We start from the raw sequence: 20,283 nt of genomic DNA on the forward strand, positions 1-20,283 counted from the left end.
ACAAAAAACAAAAAAAAAAAAAAAAAAAATTTGGTTTTTTCTCTTTTTTCACACTATTTATTTTTATTCTTTTTTACTGGCAAGATTATGTAACTATCTAATACAAGGAAACTTTCGGTGTTTGCACTTCTTTTTTGGTCATTTTTGTTATTCATTTATTTTATGATAATTGCTGAAAAAAATTTAGTCATATAGAAGGGATTATTTTCTGTTTGATTAAATTAAATAGTAATATTCATGAAGAATACATTAATGTGCTACATATGTTCTTGAATGTATTTCTAAATATACTCAATGTATATTGACTTTATAATAAAGATATATGTTTTTGAAGAATATTCATTTAAAATATTCAAGAAAAAATTCTTTAATGAAAGATTCTGGTAAATTGCTAAATTTGGTGATTAATTGTCTGGTGACTTAGCCATTCAGTGAGTTGTTTTCATCCCTATGGGACAGATAGTTTTATCTCCATTTATCTCCATGAGAAAATTGAGGCACAGAGTATGTAAAATAACTGGCCCATGGCCAGAAAACCAGTAAGAAGAGCTGTGATCTGAACCAGGATCTTCTAATTCTCTTGGCCATTATACCCTATTGCTTCCTCACACACCTCCCATTGAAACTAAAGTTGCCCATGAAATGCCATCCAAATATAACCTCACCAGAAATGCTGCTTAGAAGAACATGAGTAGTTAATGGGGAACAGACCCCAGTCTACACACCTGTGAGCCCACCTTGTACTTCACCCCAATCACCAAGAATTGGAGCTTATAAGGAGGCAACCTGTGAAATGCCAAGGACCTGCTTCCAGGGTGGTTCACTGGGTCCATCTCCTGGGCCAGGTCCTTGACCATGGTAAATTCAATCCTGCCTCAGGGCCTTTGCCCCACTGTCTTTTGCCTGGCTCTCCCTACTCCTCATGTTAACTCCTCAAAGAGATTCTCCTTGATGATCTTATCTAAAGTTACCCCTCCCACTCAGTAACCAATCAGGAACCATTGCCCCATTCATTTATCTTATAGCATATAGCATTGCTTTTGCTCACATCCATCCACCTACACTTTGTTCTTTCCCTCTCTATCTTTCTATATCAGATCAGTGCCGGGCATATAATAGGTGCCTAATAAGTCTTTACTAAGTTATTGAAAGAATGAAGCTACGAAAGGATTCCTAATGCAGCGCTAAGAAGGATTCTGAGGTCACACCCAGGCTTAGAGGGGCAGAGCACTGTGAGAAATTAGCCACGCTGCCATGCACAGGGTGTGGGGAGGGGGAGCACACCTGTACACGTGAACCCTGAACCACCTTTTATCTGAAATGGAGGGACCAGTGAGGGTCAAGCTCAGAGTCAAGAGGGTAAAGACTTTGGTTTCATGTTCCGTTACAATACCATCTGTACACCATGAGTCTCACTGTCATGCAGGGACTAGGGATTGACAGGTCAGTAGAGGTTACTCAAAAGGTTTCAAAGTTCATTCATTAACCAAGACTCTGGCAGCTTCTCACAGCCTGAGTTCGGTAAAAGATGCGGGACAGTAAAAACCAGCCTCAGCTGTATGGGATTCTCTCCTTCCTCTCCCAAGTCATTAACAGACACTGACACTGTAGTATTTATCAAAAAATCTTGCTCCCTAAGTGATGATACAGAATAATTATCTCAGCATGCAATCAGCACAGCAATTTGTGGCAAGGATATGCATTTTTAAAATAGATTAAAATTTCAAGAGCTTCCCTCTTAAACCTGGCCAGAATGTATTTACAACTCACCTGGTGAGATGATGCGTATCTCAAAGCTGGAATTCTCTTTCATTAGGTCTTGCTTAATTGAATCAAGCAAAGTCAGTTTGGGATTGCCCCAAAAGAAAACCTTTTATCTCAAGGCAAATGTGTCTTAACAAGGCCCTAAGGTAAATAAAGCCAGGTTTCCACTCACCAGGGCTCTCCGCTCCTCCTTTCACAAGCCTACACTCCACTTCATTCGCTTTTAAGTGAGGAAATTGCTTATGGAGTGTAACTGTTGCCAGTGAAAGCCACAAGGTGACTCCCCCCCCCCTTTTTAACTGTTAGGAAACACTGTCTCTCTTCCTTTCTTTTTTACTTCCCTCCTTCCTTCCTTCCATCTTTCCTTCTCTTTCTTAAAATAAGTGGAAGCATGCTTGGACTAGGACCTGGTCACCGCATAGTCAGGAGTGTCATGTTCAGCTCTGTTTGCTTCCCACTGGCTTGGGTTTAGCACTAACGCTTTTGATAAATTTTCGTTGAATTAAGGAAAGGTCAAAGCCCATGTTTGCGCATCCCCCAAGCCCGGGAGTGTAGTCGGAGCCCAGGCAGGCTTTGTCCTGGGCCCCTGTCCTCGGCAGCAGGGACGGTCTGTACATTCATTCTCTCCTCCAGCCCCTCGCCATGTCCTTGAAACGCAGACTCTAAATAACTTCCCGGTGAGGGGGATGGGACCGCCCTCGGGGGCCACAGCCCATCCTAGAGCAGGTGTGAAAGATAACTGAGTGACCACGGGACACGTCAACCCGGGAGGGGCGTCCAGGCAGACTCAGGCTACTCTGAAGCCATCCACCAATCTGAAGGACAGCTTGAGGGGTCTGCTGCTTGCCGGGCACCCCGTGAACAGTTTCTCCCGGACACTCTGCTCCTGGCCCAGAAGCATCTAAGACTCGCCGTCTAGAAAAGAGACCTTGTCTTCCCTGGCACTTTCGCGGTCGGTTTCCTTGACTCAACATAAACGCCTGTTCCAACCCAAATCAGAGGCGGCCAGAGCAGCATTTACCCGCTCCCATCGCCATCCACGCTGCCATTTCCTACTCTGGAGCTGCTGCTCATATCAAATGTCACTCGGGGATGACGAAGAGTTGGTGTTGATGAGAAGCCCTCGGCGTGACGGGAACTGAGCGGTGCAGCCTTAGCGCACGGTCATCTGACGGGTCACGTGGGCGGGCAGTCGCCGGCCCCTGTCGCGCGCCCTGGCCCTACGCTCCCCTCTCCCCGCGCCTCCGTGATCCCGCGTGTCACATGGTCCTGCGCGAAGGGCAGAAGTTATAACAGCCACCTCCTCCCGTAGCCCCCGGGCCCCGAGGCGGGGGCCCCTCTCCGAGGCTCACGGAGGTGTGCGAGGCGCAGGAGGTTTCCAGCACACAAGAGCAGGACCTGAGAAGTTTCTCACACAGGGAACCGTGTTGGCCTCGAGTTGTAAACCCAGAAAAGGCATCGCCCGTCCTAGATCCATCCCGCAGTTCAGAGAAAGGGGCAGGGGTGGGGCGGAGGAGGGGAGAGTTATTCTATTACATAAACTTGTCATTGGCTCCGGCTCCTGCAGCTCGGGGCACTGCAGGATGTTTCCAACCAGATGCGCGTGAGGCCCGCGGCTTCCCACACTTCCCACCAGCTCCCCGCGTCCCCCCGCGGCTGCCCAGGCCCCCACCTTCCAAGTCTGCCTGAATTTCCCTTTCTTTCCAGTCCTCCCCTGCACAAGAGATGGCACCCAGAAATGCATCCTTATTTGAAAATGGTATTCAATTATTGAACCAATATATGCCCAGTCTGCTAGCACTGGCTTCGAACCAACATTTGGGAACTCATTAACTCAGGTGCCCCAAGCTGGAAATCAGGGATCCTAGACCAGCACCCCCAAACTTTTTAAAGTGTGCACTAAAAGTCCGGTGGTGGGATGAGTGTTTTAAAACTCAGGGTGCTCAGCCCCACCCCCAGAGATCTGGAGTGGACCCCAGGAATGTGCATTTCTGCAAGTTATCAAGTGATGCTGATGCTATTGAATCACCACTAGTAAAGACTGGGACGGGTGGCAGTTTATATTTTCCTCCATTAAAAAAGGTTTGCCAAACAACAATGTGAACAACATGTCAGGAAGACCAACCTCCTCTCAGGTATTCTCTGGCATTTTAGAAGCACACATTTACAAATAACAAACATGTTCGTTGTAAATTATCCATTCCCGTGCATGATGAAATAACTCTCCAGGAGCACCCCGGATGAGCAACCAATGCTGGCTCACTCCAAGAATTTAGAAATTGAACAAAATGTTCAATAGCAGGAAGTGACTCCAGAGACTGGCCAGGCTAAAGCCTCATCTAACAGGTAAGAGTTGTAACTCCCTGGGTAGGTTCAAACCCTGGTTCCACCAATGGTCAGCTGTGTAATCTTAATTTTTTCTCAGTTTCCTAATCCGTGAAATGGGATCAAAGTCTATCTTGCTGTAGTATTGTGAAAATTATATATAATGTATGAAAGCCACAAAATTCAGATAAAGCTTGCATATGTGCCGTGTTATTGCTATTATTATTTATGGTCAAGGTCACTATGCTAATTAGTAGGAGCCCTGATTTCTAATCCAAATTAATTTTTTCACTGCCCTAGTGAGTAGGTGTTGGGAAAATATAGGAAAATGGTCAAGGCCCCTCAGATGTTCAAAATCTTGCTGAGCATTTTATGTAAATAGGCATGTGCGCTCAGGTGTTCCTTGGTTATCGTCTAATGTAATTGCGCATGTGCACCCAGGTGTCCTGGGTTATGGACTTAAGTAAAAAGGATGAGTGGCTGTGATCCACAGTGCCCCCCTGCCCTGGGATGCTCCCGGGGGGCCATGGGGAGGGCACTACTGCTGCTGGAGGCTACTGTAAGCTGCTGAGGACTGAGCTCGTGTCATCTGCCAACAGCTCCCAGGATCTTTCCCAATTACCTAACATAGACCTGCGTGTGAGGGTTCTGGGGACCCAGTCTAATGGGTTTGAAGGGTCTGAGCACTAGCCTGAACAATACAAATGGAAACTTAGTATAACTAAAATAATGAAACATTCTGGCTTTAATTATGATCTGCCTTACTTTACAGTAGGGAATGTTCCTTTACAAATATATATACCTGTGGCACGTTTGCCTCAAGCTTTTCACTGATTCCAAAGCGTTTTCTCCTAATTAGTCCAAATAGGTGAAGTATGTTAGACATTCTGGTTGTTTATGAGCCTGACAGAAATAACAATTGCAGCCCACGAACCAGGAGGATTCAAGATGACACTAGAGCTTTTGTGAAATGCATGCCCTGAATTGACTCATTCAATGTCTTCTGGATTTTAAAACTGAGGTTTTCAATTGTTGGGGACCAGGGGCAGGTGTTGGGTAAATTACTACCACTACCCCCCAGGGCAGATACCCTGAGAACTAAAGAATCTTTGAAACTTCAGTCTGGAGTTTAATATTGCTCCTTCTGAGCTCCTGAACGGGCAACATCAGTGCCTACCCCCCTGTATTTTCAGCAACTAGGGCTGCTAGTCACACCTCTTCACCCTCTCTTATCAAGCCTTCTGAGAGACTCCTGCTGCTTGGAGGGTCCCAGGAGGGAAAGGGATCGAATAATCTGGGTGAGTAAATTGGCAATACAGAACCCAGGGTGGCACGGCGTGCCATCTCAGGTGCTTGAGCGCGTGAGCATGCGGTGTTCACACTCCCACAAGAAATGAGATGTTAAATTGCTAATAGCCTCCCTGGGGTTCAGTTCCCTGCTGCGATGCCTTCCGTGATTTCATCAGAGTTTAGGTGCATTAAAATATCACAATTTAGGCTCACATGTGAGGCACTCACTCATGCTCTTGACGTTGATGCTGAAATTCTGTAAGGAAGAAAAATTTGCCCACGTAACTTGACTGCAAATCAGTATCAACGGACACTTCCAAATGAGATTACTATTACTGTAAGCACCACTGTGATGTCTGTGGCTTTTAAATTGTAATGACACACAGAATAAGTTTGAAACTGTTGCTTTTAATTCTCAGAATTTGTGCCTTTTCCACATTAATTTGGGTTTCCCTCCATCCAACCTGACTCTGATTTAGCCTTCAGGTGTATTTCATACTTTCTTTTATTTTTAATCCCCCAACCCCAATCTTAGATTCATATGACTTTTAAGATATTGAATTTCCATTTTGGTTTCCATAGCTTGTTGGATTATGAAACCATATGCATGGTTTTAAAATCTAATCAGGCATACTAAGATTTGTGTGCCTAAAGCATCTTCAGGTAGGTGGCATCTGTTACTAGATAGGAATCTATTTTAAATCAATACACTATTAGTCAGAACATTTATTCTGGGTTTCTTCAAGTTAAGTGTCAGAGTAGTCACTTATTTTCTCATTTCATCTTCTTGATAGTTCCCTCTTGGGTCAGTAACTTTTTAGCATGTCCTTAGGTACTTTGATAAAAAGATTTTGATTTACTCAACCTCTTACAGATTCAAGAGCATGGCTCACATTTCTTGATATTGCAAGTGAAGTTTTGATTATTTCTGTGACAATTATTAATGTACATAATGTTCCAGACTTGTCGTTTACAGATACATCTAGAGGGGCAGAGTTGATGTAAAACTGAAATAATTGCTCACCTGGTTTGCTTTCAAAGTTGCAGTGTGATTGTTCCTTTTGAGTTAATCACTTGGGTGCTAAACACATTTTCTTACCCAGCAAACACACTGAGAACCTATTGTGCCAGGCCCAATGCCTGGCACTGGACATGCAAAGAGAAGTAAGGGGAGGTTCTTTCCTCCAGGGAATCTGGTGATAGGGTCAAAATATGAACAGATTTGATCCATAACAGGTCATGATGGGAAGATGTGCCGGGGCTATGGAAGCTGGGGCGGGCATCTGGCCCACCTTTGGTAGGCCAGGATGGCTTCCCAGAGTAGATGGCACCTCAGCTGAGTGTTAAAGAAAAAGTAAGAGTGAGATGGCCAGAATAGTTCAATCAGTTAAAATGGTCCTTCAAAGCACTCTTTGTATAAGTTAAGATCTTGTTTGTCTACACATGACAAAGATCAAAAATAATAATAATAATAATGGCTGTAACAAGGTAGAAGCTAATTTCTCTTGCACATAAAGTCTGGAGGTGATGTCAAGGCTCTATGGTGTCAGCCACCCAAGGCCCCCCTCTGTTGTCACACTGCCATATGTAGCTTCCATTCCCCCGGCCACCTCTTGGTCCAGGATGGCTGCAGGAGCTCCAGCCATGACAGCCTCATTTGAGGCAGCATAAAGGTGAAAAGGAAGGAAGGCCCTCACCTTTTAAGGAGGCTTTGGATATGCCATCCTTTCCTCATGCAACAAAACTTATCACATGGTTTCACATCACAGAGCTGCAAGGGAGACTAGGGAGTGAGGTCTGTAACGCCATGGCAATATGCATAGGTGAAAGTCAGTGTTGTTACTGAAAAGGAAGGGGAGCCGCTGGGAGAAACCAGCTGTCTCTGCTGTAGTGGTGATTACAGGTGGGGAGAAGCTGTGTGAGTGAAGGAGGGAAGGAAAACTTCTCTTGTTTCAGGGGACAGATAACAAGAAGTAGGTCAGTTTGGCTTAGAGTTTGGTTTGCCAAGAGATAAGTCTGGGGAAATAAACAGATGCTAGATCCAGGGAGGTCTTGTAAACTGTGCCCTGCAGAGGAGGTGGAGTTTTATTCTGAGGACCATGGGGAATGGTTGAAAGAGTTTCATCCTCAAGGTAGAGGGGAAAATGCAGTGGGGGGTAAGGACAAGGCCATCATTAGGAGGTGATCATAGCCTTTCGGGAGAAACTGCGACAGCCTGCACTAGACAGTGGCATCAGGGACAGGGAGAAGCGAACAGATTCCAGAGATATTAGGTTGAACTGGTCAGATGTAGGTGAGATGTAGGTGGTGAGAGACTAAGATGACGGACACCCAGGCATCTGGGTGGGTACAACACCACTAACTGAGATGACAGGGGATGCTGGAGACACTGGGTGGGAAAGGTGAGCTTGGTTTGGACACTATATCTACACATACAGATTGGGCTGATCCATTTTTTTAACAGCTTTGTTGAGGTATAATTTATATACCATAAAATTCACCCATCTAAAGTGTAAAGTTGGATGAGCTTTAGTAACATAATTGTGCAACCATCACCATTATCCAGTTTTGGAAGACTTCCACTGTCCCAGAAAATTCCCCCGAATTTTCCCCACTTACAGCCAAGTCCCTCCTGTCCCTACCTCCAGGGAATCATTGGTTTGCTTTCTGTCAGGTCCACTATGTAAAGTGTAAATCCAATGAAATGGCGAAGGCAGTGAGTCTGTGCTGGGGACGCAGGGCCGTGATCCCCCAGAAGAGTGTACAAGAATCACCTAGGGGGCTTTTTCTGTTTATGCCCACTCAAGGGCTGAGTTCCCTTTCTGCCCTCCCCTGACCCCCAGGGTGAGCCACTGTTACAGTTTGGGAGAAGGGGTATTCTTCAAATATGTTAGGGCAGAAAATGGTAGGTACCCCCGAGCATATTGGTTTTTTAATAACTGCTTTGATAGATATTTTATTTTATCGTTTTCAGCCAGACATTGACAATTATCTAGACAGCGCTCAGATTTTGGTTATGTCCCAAACACCAGATGAGATGGTGCTTGAAAGCACACTCCATATGTAACCTACTGCTCTGGGGACCGTCCTCTAGTTTTCCCACGGAGAGTGTCTCTACATTACTGAGGGGCTGACCCTAACCGCCTCCTCTTGGATAAGGTTTTTCAAGTGCAGTTCAGCAATTTACAAACCCAAAGGGTGCTCCAGCCCGCTTGATACTATCACCATATTTTTTGGCTGTGAATAATTCCCATGTAAACACAGATGGATGATTCATTTTTAGTGGCAATGCAATTCTGTTGAATGGCTTGGGGACACATCGGTTTGAATGTCCCTGGTTTTCTTCAGGAAGACTATTCTACCAGGGACACCTTTTCTTAGTACTTGACTTGAAGCTTATTACAGATGTCTAAAATTTCTCTGACTCTATCTCAATTATATCTATTCTGAGTAATGTCAAGATTTCTTAATTAGTTGCTAACATCATCAATACTATGAAGCCTAAGACTGCTGTTTTAGAAATGAGAATTATGTAGGCACTTTTTCCTCTGCTCTCTTACTTGTCTCAAAGCATTAATAATGGATTCAAAATGGCTTTTGGGTGGGGACTGTGGTTCTAACATGTTTCCATTCCTCAAAGGGGCTTCTCCACTGTTTGAACCTCCCCCAGTCTTTCTGCCACTTACATACATAAGAAAAGTGATATCAAACACCACAGAAACCAAAAGGTTTAAAAATCATTGTATCAAATCTTCAAATTCAACTTTTTTTCTAGTAAGCAGCACTGGTATTGCAGCTCATTGAAATCAGTGCTCAGCTTCTCTGGAAAAAGTGGCAAAAAGAGGTTCCCAGGCATGCCTTCATCCCAACAAATATGCTTTGAGTACCTGCTATGTGCCAAGCCCTGTACTAGGCACAAGTAATGCAGCAGCAAACACGGCAAGTCTCTGCTTTCTGGGGCTGACATTCTAGTGGGGCAAGAAAGGACAGCACATAGGATCATCTCAAAGTAGTAAGTGAAGAAAATAAAACAGGGTACTGGTCAGTGACTTGGGTAGAGTCATCAGAGAGGCCGTTGGAAGAGGTGGAATTTATGCTGAGCCCCAAATATGAGAAGGAGGCAGCTGAGTTTAGGAGGAGGACCATTTAAGAGAGAGGGCCCAAGAGAGGACAGGGCTTGGCATGCTCGAGGCACTTCCGGGGGGGGGGGGGGGGTCTGCAGTTGAGTGATTTGAGGGGAGGCTGGTGTGCAGTGGAAGGATGGCTGGGCAGGATCCTGGTCAGCTTGCCTGTAGCCTATGGCAAGACATCTGGATTCTGTGGTAAGGACCATGGAAAGTCACTGAAGGGAGGGCTTTAAGCAGGTGAGAAGCATGACACACCTGGCTCTGTAGGAAGATCACTCTGGCCCAGAGTGAAGGCTGGACTGAGGGCGGGGCAAGAGAGGAGGCAGGGAGGCAGGTTAGGGAGCTATTGCATAATGCAGGTGAGAGAGGATTGTGGTCCTGAATTGAATGGTGGTGAGGCAGATGAAGGGAAGGGGAGGAATAGGGGGCGTATTTTGGAGTTTGAGCACTGTGATGCAATGATGGGGTTTGAGGAACGAGAGAAATCAAACATGGTGCCAAGGTTCTCGGCTTGAATAACTGGATGGTGGGAGGAGGGACGGTCTATTTTCCAGGGAGACAGGGTGGAGAGTGTGGGGAATCCAGAGTTCTGTTTTGGATATATTAAGCCTAGTATGTCTGTTTACTCACTCATTCATTTATTGACTCATTCATTCAACTCTCTTAGAAGGTGCATTCTGTTTCAGACACCGAGCACTTTCACTGGGATCATAAAGATAAACAAGACAGAGTTCCTGCTTTCTAGGCATTCCTACTCTAGAAGAGAAGGCAGACATGTAGGAAAAGTTTTGTGATATACGGTGATTAGTGGCGTAACAGGTGTATGATGGCCCAGCATGCCTAAATGAAGGGGGGTTGATCATGCGTAAGCAACGGGAGCTCTTTGAGCTGAGTCTTGGGGGATGATGCTGGCAGCTGAGTTTTCCCATAAGGAGGCTTTCCCTTTGGCACTGGAGATTTTGGCTGTGGGGGGCAGTAATCCAGTCCCAAGAGGGAGGACCCGGGAAGTGCGTGACCCTCAAGAGGAGCCATCAAGGCACCGTGAGTGTGGTAACTACCTTGGACCAGAACCAAATTGAGGTAATAACATGTACCAGATATCACAGATTTTTAAAGATATATGAACAAACATGCCATACTACATTGGCCACAAATAAGAATTCTGTAAAGAAAATGTATTTTCAATAGTAATTCTGCAGATATCTCTCCACATGGAGGGGACATAGAGAAGTTCAGGAACTTACCCAAGGTCACTCAAGTGGTAAGTGCCCAGCCAGAATGTCATCCAAGGAGGTCCCATATGTGCCATCATGGAATGATTAGTTAGTGAAAGTGAGGACATTTCAGAGCAGTATGTTTAGCATGATCATGATCCTATTTACATTTGGGGGGGGGGCACTTAACCACAAACATACAAGGGTACTCTGAAAAGTTCATGGAAAAATTGAATTAAGAGATAATACGAATCCTTCCATGAACTTTCTGAAGATCCCTTGTATATTAACATATACAATCTGTGCATAGAATTTTTCTAGAAGGATTTAAGAAAAAAAAACTTAAAGGTTACCTCTGGGGAATTAAAATGAGGCTAAAGGAAAAGGAAACTTTTACTTTAAATTTTATATCATTCTGGTGCTTGGACTTTTTAAAAGTAAGGATGCATTAATTTAGAATTAAAATATTCGAGATAGTCCAGGCAGAGCCCTGCCAGCATCCATGGTCAGCGCTGCTGACCACCTGTTCCACGTTTGTGGAATTTTTAGGATGCTGGCTCATTTTCCTTCTGGCTGCTGGCCAAAGCCACATTGCCATTGTTCCAGGGCATACTTGGGTACAAGGACTTCACTTTTGGAAGCTCATCTTTTGAAAATTTGGTTTCTGAACCTTCTTGCTCCTACCTCCCCCCCATCTCTATTGCCCCCAACTTGGAGCCCAAGGTCTAGAGAGAGGTCATCAAATTATTTTATTATTGCCCTGGGAGGATAATTCTCTATGGCCTTGCCAAAGGGATTGCCATACAGGCCAGACACGTTTTAGGGATAGAAACCCTAGATACCAGATGATCTGGGGTAACTGGAGAGTACAAAGGCCCCAAGTGAGGCACCTGCAGGCAGCAACTAAGAGGAAAAGGAGTGATTGAAGTTCAAACGTTTCTTTTCTACATTGTTGGACTGACACCGTGTCAGTGTGATACCTTCACCACAGATACGGCAAATAGGTTTTTACAAGTTCTAAACTCATTCAATTGCTGTTGCTTGTCAGGAGCACTAAAATGTGAACAATTCTGAGGCAAAGTCTGAGCTATGCAGAAAAAAAGGAATTAGCAATTGATTCGTAATGTCTGCCACGGGCAAGGTCCGGGTAACTGAAGTGTGTACCCCAGGCAGTGCCCTGCCTGAGTTCAGTCCTGTCTTTGGCTTTGTCCTCAGATGAGATGAGTAATTCTGACTCTCCCAGCTGATATGTGTGTCATTCTTCCCACTACACTCACAGCGCTGGGTTCATGCTTCTGGAACCACACTTGCCGCAGCCTGCCTTGTGCCTGAATTAGTCACATGTCTGTCTCTCGCTTACTGCCCCTCAGGGCAGGGGCCCTGCCGTATCCTTATTTCCAACCCCACCGCACTCCACAGCGTTCTATGCCTCGTCAGCACACACGGAATGCATGTGGGGTTGAACTGTGTGGACCTGAATGTCAGCGGGGCCCGAGGAAACACAGCAAGGGAGGGGGGAAGCCATGAAAGGAAGGGCCTGAGTGTGTCAGAAACACCGATTTTGTTTACTGTCTTTTGTATTCATTTTCTATGGCTGCTATAAAAAGTCACCATAAACTTAGGGGCTTAAAACACAGGTCTATTATCTTACAATTCTGTGGGTTGAAAGTCCAACACAGTAGAGCTGCGTTCCTTCTGGAGGCTGTAGGAGAGAATCCCTGTCTTTGCCTTCTCCAGCTTCTAGAAGCCACCTGCATCCCTTCTTTCTTCAGAGCCAGCAGCACAACATCCTCGATCTCTACGATGCTCTCCTTCCGTCTGCCTCTTCCACTGTTAAGGACCCTTGTGTTTACATTGAGCACACTGGGACAATCTTGGATAGTCTCTTATCTCAAGGTCAACTGACTGGTTACCTTAATTCCATCTGCAACCTTAATTTCTTTTTGCTGGGTAAGGTAGCATATTCATAGTTTGTGGGAATTAGGACAGGGACATCTTTGGAGGGGTCGTTATTCTGCCTGCCACATCTTCAAATAAATTTACAGATAACGCTGAGCCTCCAGCCAATGGAGTTGGGGGATATTTCACCTGACTCAGAATTGGAGCTTCCTCCAGTTGTCTCACAAAGATCAGAGAGGCCCTCAGGGCTCCTGGGGGGCCACTATACTCCCACCCACCACAGTAGCATCGTGGTGGTGCATCGGTCAAGCTGCAAGATCCCCAGGGAGTGCCTTTCAGTTTCCTAGCATTGTCCAGTTTAGAAACCTCCGCAGGAGCATCCAGTTTCCCTGAGGACCAGCAGGAACCTTTTCTAACCCTCAAGACAGTCCCTTCTCTTCCCCTTCCGCTTTGGGACCTCCAACAAAACCTGTCCAGTGAGCTGGGAGCTTTTCAAGACAGGATCCCCTACTCTCAGACACATATGCTTTGAGTTCTCTGTGCAAAGATCCCTGAGGTAAAGAATTACAAAGGCCCCTCCTCCTTGCTTGGAAATGGGTGGAAGAGGGAAAATCACAGAGAAGGAAACATACATTAATACCTCAGAAATGTCTCCAGCCACACCTTTTGCCCAGTTTTGCCTGGGGCCGTCTCAGCTCCATAAATGCCTCATTACAGCCCTGCCTGGGGCGCGCCTCCCATGTGGGCCACAGGGACCTGAGCCTCTCTAAGCCCTGGGCAGGAGGCAGTCCCGTAGCTGGCTGCAATGATCGTAAATGCCCAGGCCAGGCTGGGCACGTCAGAGCATCCCCAGGAGCTGGTGAGTGTTTACACGGCTGGCAAGGAGGCTGGCTCCGGTGTGAGAAGAGGCCTGTTTAGAGTCGAACGCCCAGAAGGATTTATGGAGGGCCGGCTGCTGAAATAGAGTGGTCATTAAGGAGAGGTGGGCAGCCGTTGGAAGCGGGAATATTTAGTAATGACATAGGCACAAACATTGGTCAGGGAGGGCCTTCCTAGAATGTACTGTTTTCTATTTGCTTTGTGGGGGAGGAGAGTCTGCTGCCTTTTTTGGAAAACAGGATAAAAAGATGTGAATTTAGTGCTTGTGAGAGGCAGAGGAGAGCCCGGAAAGCAAAAGTCCTTAACTTGGTCCCAGAGGCACAGGTAGGCCCTGGCCATGACCCTATGGCCCACCGTGGGGCCAAGGTCTGGGGGAAAAGCCTGCAGGGTAGACGGGCCCTGGAGAACTCCCCAAGCAAATCACACCACCCTAGAGCCAGTGAGAGAGACTTCTGGTTTTTCCATCTTGTCTGTACTTCATTTTACCTGCAAAGACCAGCAAGACAAGCTTTTACTCTCTCCATTTTAGGACTCATTTTGAAATTCCTAATGTTCTGGAAAGGTCTTTACCTTCAAGTCTAAGGCTTAGATGGATGTAGTTTTCATATGCAGCCCATATGTGCTACTTGAGAGTATTTCCAGACTCTTCCTGAAATTTTTGTCACTTTTCTGCATTGACTTTCCCTAGGCACAGATAGCTGCATCAGAAATAATTTCCCTAATACATTCCTGAAACTGGAAGCCCCAAGTGTTGTGGTCATGTTGTTAGGGGCTGCCTAGCACCCCTTTCTTTAGGGGAACATCCCTTCTTCAACTGTGTGGCCCTGCTGATCTGTCAATCACAAGACTCTCATCTTCCTCCCCAAAGATGGTCACATGACCCAGGGCAGATATGGTGATTGGTCAGGGGTAGACCCATGACCCAGGCTTGGCCATTCATAGGACCACTTTCTCTGGACACAGTGATTGGTCCAGCATGAGTATGTGACCCAAGTCCCTTTGGGAAATGGAAAAACATTAATTTTGATGAGCGGTGTGCTTTCTACTGGGACTGTTAAGCTAGGCCATTACCTGGTCACAGGAGGAAGCCTGTCTGGAGTAGGAGAGAATGGAGCCATGGCACAGGGGATACAAAGCGGATGCAGAGAGGGCAGAGGAAACTGATGTCGTCATTGGTGCCCTGGGATTAATCTGAGCTTGGAGTCCGTAACACTCCTGGGCTTTTTAGTTGGGTGAGCTAAGAAATTCCCTTTTCATGTTTAAGTTATTTGGAGCTGCTTTTCTGTCACTTACAACCCATATAGAACCCTAACACATTTAGCAAATACCTTTTTTTAAATGGACAGACATTTTGTATATCGAAATGAGCATTTAAACAACTGTTTTTTCAGTTTCTGTCCTTCACTCAGAATGGCTCAATCTTTTATTCGCTGACTTTGTGCCTTACTCATCTGTACATTTCATCTGTCCTGTAACATCAAGAGACCATCTGGCCTGTTCTTGCCCATGCCTGCACCTGCAGGATCTCGCCCAGCTCTTTTGGCCAGCTTATGCAGCTGAGGAGCAGGTTGAAGGAGCCACCCTGTTGCTGATGGTGAAGCCCCATCATGAGAATGGAAGTCTATGCTGTGGATTTCGTGCCCTGATGCTCCCATAGCTGCCCCAGAATTGTGCAAAGGAAGGGAAGTTAGTCACTGGCAGGCAGTATGGTGCAGTGGTCTAGAACATGGTTTTAGGAGCCAGAATAATGATGGTCCCTTCCTGGAGCTATCACTTACCAGCTGTGAAGCTGGACCTGTTCCCTGTGCTTCTTGTCTGTCAACAACCTTATCTGTTAAGTGGAGCTGATAGTAATTTCTAACCCATAGGGCTGGGCTAAGGATTCAGTGAGTTATTATTATTACTAATTGAAACCTAGAGACCAGAAGCAGGACTGCTTAGGCCCCAGGTCTCACAAAATCTTTCATGAAATACTAGCTTTGTAACTTTGGTGAGTCACTTAGTGTCTCTAAGCCCAGTTTTCCTACCTGAGAAAAGAGGATAATAACAACATACCTTCCTTTTAGGAATGTGCGAGGACTGGATGAAATAGTGCTTGTAAAATGCTTGGTATGTAGTAAGTACTCAGAACACATCCGCTATCATGGTGATGATCAAAATAACTCTTTCCCAACAGATTGAAATTGACCCAGCCCAGCTGTCTTTGCAAGTAACAAGCCTCTCCCAAGTGTGAGGTGTGGCGAAGGGTGCTCAGCCTGAGATGGGGCATCAGAGGTTCTGTTTCTGGCACATTCCCAACCCTTCCACTTGTGCACACACACTTCATGCCAGAGGCCTCTGCCTTTTCATGAACAGAGGATAATTGTTGTAATGACTGGTTCCAATATTTTCTATTTGCTTAGTACCTATTTTAATTCAAATGGAATATTGTGGTGCCTTGTCAGCCCATTTTCTGCTGCAACAACAGAATACTACAGACCGGGTAATTTATATAGAAAAGAGATTTATCTGGCTCATGGATCTGGAGGCTGGGAAGTCCGAGAACATGGTGCTGGCATCTGCTCAGCATCTGGTGAAGGTCACCCCACGTTGGAAGGGCAAGCAAGCACAGAAGACAGAGAAAGGAAATCGGGCCAAACTCATCCTTTTTATCAGGAGCCCACTCCCACAATAACAGACCTATTTCAATAATGGCATTAGTTCATTCATGACCTAATTACCTCTTAAAGGCCCCACGTACCAATATCATTACATTGACACTTAAATTTCAGCATGAGTTCTAGAGAAGGCACTTAAACCACAGCACTTGTTCAAAGAATTTCTTCCTTGTTCCATATCAGACAACACTCTCTTCTCTACTTTTTCAGGTCAGAAAATGCATTTTCTTGAAACTTACTTTTCCTTAAAAAAAAAAGGTATCTTTTTTTTTGTGTGTGTGTGTGTGTGACCAGTAAGGGGATCGCAACCCTTGGCTTGGTGTCGCCCGCACCGCGCTCAGCCAGTGAGCGCACTGGCTATCCCTGTATAGGATCTGAACCCGCGGCGGGAGCGCCGCTGCGCTCCCAGCGCTGTACGCTCCCGAGTGCGCCACAGGGCCGTCCCAAAAGGTATCTATTTTGAAGGGTTTAATTATCTTATTATATAGAAATAAACTCATATAATTTCTTTTTAATTGGCTTAAAAATCATCAAATTTTACCTTTAACCAACTGTGTTTTTGATCCAATACTTATTTGATAATTTATACATTGTGCAGCTTTAAACGTATTATAACGATTCTAAGATGATTTGGCACAGTAGTATTTTATTTTCTGTCTCAGAGAAATTCTGATGCTGTAGAGACAAAACATTGTCAAACTTTTATTTTTTAAAAAGAAAACTGATAGGCTTTTGATAGTTTTAAAGCTAAAGCCAAATAAATATCGACATATTTAATGACGCTTGTGAACCATTTTTTTCGAGGATGAGATGCGTGAAGAACGGGTAGAAACAGCGGTATTTCTAAACCATCTCAGCTGAGAGGAGAGGAAATCACAGTCTAAACACAGCCCCGAGAGAGGATGGGGAGAGGAACTGGTGAGGAAGAAGGCATTCTGCAGGCAGGACACCGGGGCCAGCTATGGCTCCCCTGGGCACAGAGGAACCCTTTGCAGATCTGCCCTCAAACTTGATGGGCAGGCGGACCCGGGAGTGAATGAAAGTTCCATTCATATGGCTCTTTTTATCCCGTAGTCAAAAAGAACTGCCCAGAGCTCAGGTCAATGAGCCATGGCATAACCGCAGACAGGCAGCCACCTCTGAAACGAAACACAAACCCCGATTCTTGCCAGAATATTCCACCAAGGGGACAGGCTGCCACCACACACATCTCCAAGAACCATGTGCTGTATTCTGATGTTTCTTTATCTATACCAGATGCTTTGGCCCTTTAGTGCTCAGTTTACCATTTTATTCTATCTTCCTTGTATTTGTTTCTGTTTCCTGTCTCTGTATGTCCTCTCCCTCGGCTGGTTGGGAGGCAGGATGGGGCAGTATAACCAGCCCAGGTTTTAAAACCAAAAGGACAAGGCTCTGAGTCCCAGCTGAGTACCTTAACCACCAAGAAGAATTGAACACTTGCTTACTATCTATACACTTGAAAGTTTTAATTTTAGCATCCTTTCTAGGCCTCAGATTCCTCATCTATAAAGTAATAATAGTACCTGCCTTATAGATTTGCTGTGAGGATTAAATGAGATAACCCAGAGAAGGCACCTAGCGTAGTGGCTGGTGCATAGTAAGTTCTTAATACCTATTAGCTATTATTATTGGTGTTTCTACTATCATCACTGAAATAAATGTATAGCCTTCCAAGACTTTAAATGTCCTACTTTGAAGAACAATAGTCACTCTGTGACTAGCTTCTTGCATGATATTAAAAATTAAAATTCATTTAACAATAGCTCCCCCATTATTACTTTAGGAGATGACACCTTCTTTAAGTTTGAACACAATAAGAGTAAAACAATTAAAAATGTAGACATAAAATGAATATCAGCTCATTGCTTCTCCCCAGCAACAAGAAAAAGTGGGGGTGGGGGGCATGTATATGAGTGGTTTTATTTTTAAAATTTTTAATCTTTCTGATCCCATGATTTACCCTGTGTCATATGGGAGGTGGACAGTTTCAGAAACCTCTCCTGAAAAGATTGAGATTTCTCTTGATTCCTGCGTTGCTCATGGGAATTCTGTCACAGGTGGATAGATGTTGGTGCCCTGCTTGGATTTCTCTCAGGAAATCATATTCTCAGAGGCTGGCGCCGTGCCTTTGTGCTGACTCTCAAACAACAGACAAACCTACAGTCACTTTAAATCACAGCAGCCAGGCCAAGACATGAGTCAACATTTTAACTGTCATTCAAAGCTCAGACCTCTCCCCTTCGTGCATCTAAGGACACAGTGACCACACATCAGGGTTTGCCTAGAACAGTCCCAGTGTGTGCCTATTCTCCTAGCATCCTGTTGTTGTTGGTGTCTGTCCTGGATTCCCCATTTTTAATGAAGTATTATTAACAATAGTTGCATTAAAATAAGCTGGTATAAGGGGCCGGCCCAGTGGCGCACTGCTACAGTGCCCCACTTGGGAGTGCGGCGGCGCTCTCGCCGAGGGTTCGGATCCCACATACAGACCGGTTCCCACTCACTGGCTGAGCGAGGTGCGGGCGCAACACCAAGGGTTGCGATCCCGTTGCCGGTCCCGGTCCGGTGCGGGCGCGACACTGAGGGTTGCGATCCGTGTTCGGACACGAAAAAAGACAAAAAGGAAAAAAAAAAAAAAAAGCTGGTATGGGTTTGGTAGATCTCCACACAGTAGTTTCAGTACTTTCAAGGTCTCTTCTAGAAGCATGCAAGACTTATGCACAGAAAATAGAGTTCTCACTTGAACTTATTGTGAAAACTGAAAGATGAATGAAACTCTTTTTTCCAATGCTTTCCAGACTCAACGTAACTCACACCTCCCTTTCAGGGACAGCATGCAGGGTGGTGGCTAATAGAACAGCATGCTCACACATGAGCATTTGGGGACAGCTGGCTCCTTCCAGTCTCAGACAGTGGTGGGGGAAAAATTAATGCTGCCACATGTACCAGCCAGCCGTACCATGGCCTGTGTTGAGTCACAAAGCTGCCAGGCTTCCCTGAACAGACTTAGCATAACGTGGGAAATCATAGGTTAGGTGTGAATGAGATATGTACAGAAAACAGAAGCTGCAGTCCTGCTAGAGAGCATTTAGACAGTAGTTTGAAAGTTTTTGCTCTGGTGGTATTGTTACTGTATGGTATAAACCCACAACTGTTATTAATTGGTAATACTTTTTATGTTGTAATGAACCTTAGCAGCAGCAATGACCTTGAAAACAATGTAAGTGCATGCTTAATAAAATGTTAAGTACAGCATTTCCATTCCTTAAGAAATTTGATTAAGAATATATAACTTGCACAAGATGTTCGTCAACATTTGTCCCATCAGAGGAGCTGTAGCAAATTTATTGACCACATGAAAACCAAAAGACACCAATCTGCTGAAAAATTATTAACATCTATCACATTTAATGCATGCAACTACAGATGGGCTTTCTATGTCACTCTGTGAAGCATGACTTTTCATTTAGATCAAATGTCTGTCTTCTAAATTAATTTTGCTCATTTTTAATTTCACATTCTCTTGTGCACACACAAAAAGGGAAACTAAATCTGTTTATGTGTTGTTTCCCCTGGCAGCAGAAGAATTTTGCACACAATCAAGTGATATGTGATTTATATTGGTGACATCAGATTCATCAAACAGAAAAGCAGTTAACTCTAATGATAATGTAATGTTTTCATCCAATTCATGGGAATCAAAGTCAAGTTTTTGGAGTTACTCTCTGTCAACACTGAAACATACAATGATAATTTTCAAAATCCAAATAAGTTCAACATTGACGACAAAATATTTATACAGTGATAAAATTACAAATTTGGTGGAGCATAGTATTATAGTTAAAACGTTGCTATTTCTTTTTTTTTTTTTTTTTTTTCCTTTTTGTCTTTTTTTACTGACCAGCAACGGGATCGCAACCCTCGGTGTTGCGCCCGCGCCGCGCTCAGCCAGTGAGCGGGAAACCGTCGCCACATGGGAGCGGAACCCTCGGCGGGAGCGCCACCGCACTCCCAAGCGGTGCACTCTCCAGTGCGCCACCAGGCCGGCCCAAAACGTTGCTATTTCTTTTTTTTTTTTTTTTTTTTTTTTTTTTTTTTTTTTTTTTT

The sequence above is a fragment of the Galeopterus variegatus genome, unplaced genomic scaffold (assembly GCF_000696425.1).
Source record: "Galeopterus variegatus unplaced genomic scaffold, G_variegatus-3.0.2 Scaffold75, whole genome shotgun sequence".
Taxonomy (NCBI): domain Eukaryota; kingdom Metazoa; phylum Chordata; class Mammalia; order Dermoptera; family Cynocephalidae; genus Galeopterus; species Galeopterus variegatus.